Consider the following 3,080-nt stretch of genomic DNA (forward strand, 5'->3'; position numbering starts at 1 on the left):
ATACGCTATTGGTGTGAATCGGCATTTAGCTCGACCATAAACACACTAAAATAAGACGAACCACAGTATTGCAGCTCGATAGAGATGTACAATTAGACAATCGGCGCATCGGCGGTCCGTGAGCCATTAGGGTTTTAATTGAAAATAGCGTAAAGGCAGTAAATTGTGAGTGCACCCCGCTGCAATGTCTCTCTGTCCTCTTCGATGTAATTATTGCCCGCCCCGCAATGTTAAGTCCGCGCGAATCTATGATTGTAAAATATTAGCTACTTTTCTTGTTCAGCTTTTGACCTATTCAGGCGTTTTTTATTTTATTTGAGGGTAAAAAATATCGTTTCGGTTACTTTATGACCACCTTGATCAGGGATATAACACGTAGTTTGAAATAAGCATAATTTAGGCTGTATATTGTGAGTGCACCTTGCAATGTCAACCTTTCCTCTTCGTTTCAGTGTTGTGTCCGCGAGTAATAAGTACCTACCTACCTACCTTAAATCTTTTAAGCTACCTACTTTTTCTAGCTTTTTATTCTGTTATTTCCATAGTTTTGTTAGATTAATGTCTAGATTAGAGATCTAGCAGCTCAGTTCTTTGACAAGTGTAAGCGTGTAACTATATTATAGGTATTAGGAATGTATCGTCTTGGAAGCTTTTTAAAAGTTTGTGAGATGATATTATAAAATATAATTTTAATACAGATAATAAATATATCATGTACACCTACCTACTTAACGTACAATGTGTCAATGAAATGCAATCTGTTCAAGAAAATCTGTGATAATTCAAGCAAAGACAGTAAAGAAAACTTAAAATGGAAAACTTTTAATTAAAGAATAGGTAATAATTATTTGTAAAGTCTAAAGATTATATCCACGAATCAAACAAAACAGAAACTAAACGAGCTGCATAAGTACTTCATGAAAATTCTCTTTCAAAGATTTTTTCAAGTGAGGCTGTGTCAGTTTTTAATTGCATGTGGCCTAAATTCAGCATTTTTGGCGGATCGTTTTAGGCTTTTTTTGTTACAGCTATCGTATACTTTTTATTACGGGCTTAAATGTTGCTAAGCCCGTAATAAAACGCCGTTATAGCCCGTGTACGATAAATATATAATAAATAAATATATTATTTATTTATTTAATTGTAGACTATCGAAATTCTACTTCCCTACATACCTATTCATAATAACCTATGATTATTTATGAAAGTGTGTAACTGGTTTGTTGGTTCTTTAATCGCGCTGCGAGGGATCAACAGAACGACGTGATTTTTTACATGGATATAAGTAAAAAAACCTGAAGTAGGTACATGAGTAGATAGTGCCTGAAGAACAGAATCGCAGAATTATAATGCGAAACTTGCAGAAATTTTGAATAAGTAAGTAATTAGGTAAGTACCTACCTTGCTAATTTTTTGTCAATAAAATATTCTTCTTGGAAGGAAATACTTACATAAGGTTTTTCGTATGTACCTATACGTGGCGAACTTGTTTTTTTTCATCGTTTTCTCTCTAGTTTCATTGATATGCTTGCTCCAGCGTAATGACTTACCGATACATATTCCCAAATATTTGAGACAATCTACATATTCAATCCTAATATCATTAACTCGTAGCGTAACATTGGCATTCCTCTTTTTCTAGTGAATACACAATATATTTAGTCTTACTAGATGACAATTCTAAACCATAATTAGTCCCAATCTATCTACTATTTGTTGTCTTAATTTTATCTTTCTAGATAGGCCATTTAGTAATTTAACACAAGCACGTGGATAAACCTGTAAGTTTACTCACGCTTTCATGAATGCTCTTATAAGTGAAATTTGTTGTCAAATCATTACGTGAGCTACTTACGTGAGTAATGAGTTACCTACCTATAACTTACAGGTGTAATCGCGGCCTTAGATAATATTTTACTGGACTTTCCTATCTAGGGATCCGTAGAATCTTGATTTGAATATGATTTTAAAATATATTTTTTGTAGTTAGTATAAATAATAATAATTATTATTAAATTATGATTGTTTATTACAATTATAGACTGTCATAACAGCGATTGAAAACAAAGTTACTAAGTAAGAAGTGAAGTGTGTGCAAAGTGTTTTAAAACGAAACTTAATGGTATTTGCACGTAATTACAAAGGGGCAAGACGTGAATCACGGCGACGCCTTACGTTTGAAATATTTTAGAGAAATCCTTCCGTCTCGCTGTAATGAGTGTCATATTCGGAACGGACGGTCTGCAAAAAAATAAAAGTTCATTATTTTTATGAATTTTTTTTTTTAAATTATACGTGAAGGCGTGAACAACATCTACACTCGTGATTCGCTGTTGTCGCGGGCTTTCGCGGCCGTTCGCGCCACGAGTGTAGAGCCCACTTTAGATTTACCTATACAATACTTACCGTCATATTGTGATAATACATCCGAATGTGAAATGTGTGTACGCCTACACGCAAATAAAGAAGCGAAACTTCTACTTAAGTAGTATTTCATCTTAACTATAATATAGTTTCAGATTAATTATACTTAATGCGTAGGCTCTATTGCCAGCTGAAAATATGTTGTATTTATTCAGCATTGCATTGTTTTAGAAAGTATAACCAGCGCCCATAGCAGACTAATTTGAAAACTGGGGTTTATCAATTATTTAAACGCCAAATAAATATACACAACAGTCAGTACAATAGTCAGTTTCAAAAACTTATTCGAGTTTTAGATTTAAGAAGTACCTGAATACGTAAGTTTCGCCTATAAAAGATGTGAAAATTAAAAATCTAATTGGCAGCGGTGGGATTCGAACCCTCGCCTCCGAAGAGACTGGTGCCTTAAACCAGCGCCTTAGACCGCTCGGCCACGCTACCGGTGAGCTTTTTGCTGATATTTTTCTGCCTCTTATCTCGGATAGTTCATGATATCTATTTTTATCTTACACGTTTTAGCAAATTTTGTAATAGGTACACAATCTGTAAAGTAAAATTACAGGTCTAAATGTATTGCTCTCCCTTAGCAAGTCGAAACTTTAAAAATTAAGTGACAGATTGCTTCGTTTTGAAGAAGAGTAGGTAATATTGATCGG

At 34.0% G+C, this 3,080-nt stretch overlaps 1 non-coding gene across 1 annotated transcript; it reads right to left on the reverse strand.

Moving 5' to 3' along the window:
- Positions 1 to 2,783: 2,783 nt before the first annotated feature.
- On the reverse strand, positions 2,784 to 2,865 carry Trnal-aag. Its single transcript has one exon. It is a non-coding gene; the product is annotated as a tRNA-Leu (tRNA).
- Positions 2,866 to 3,080: the final 215 nt, after the last annotated feature.

The sequence above is a fragment of the Maniola jurtina genome, chromosome 13 (assembly GCF_905333055.1).
Source record: "Maniola jurtina chromosome 13, ilManJurt1.1, whole genome shotgun sequence".
Taxonomy (NCBI): Eukaryota; Metazoa; Arthropoda; class Insecta; order Lepidoptera; family Nymphalidae; genus Maniola; species Maniola jurtina.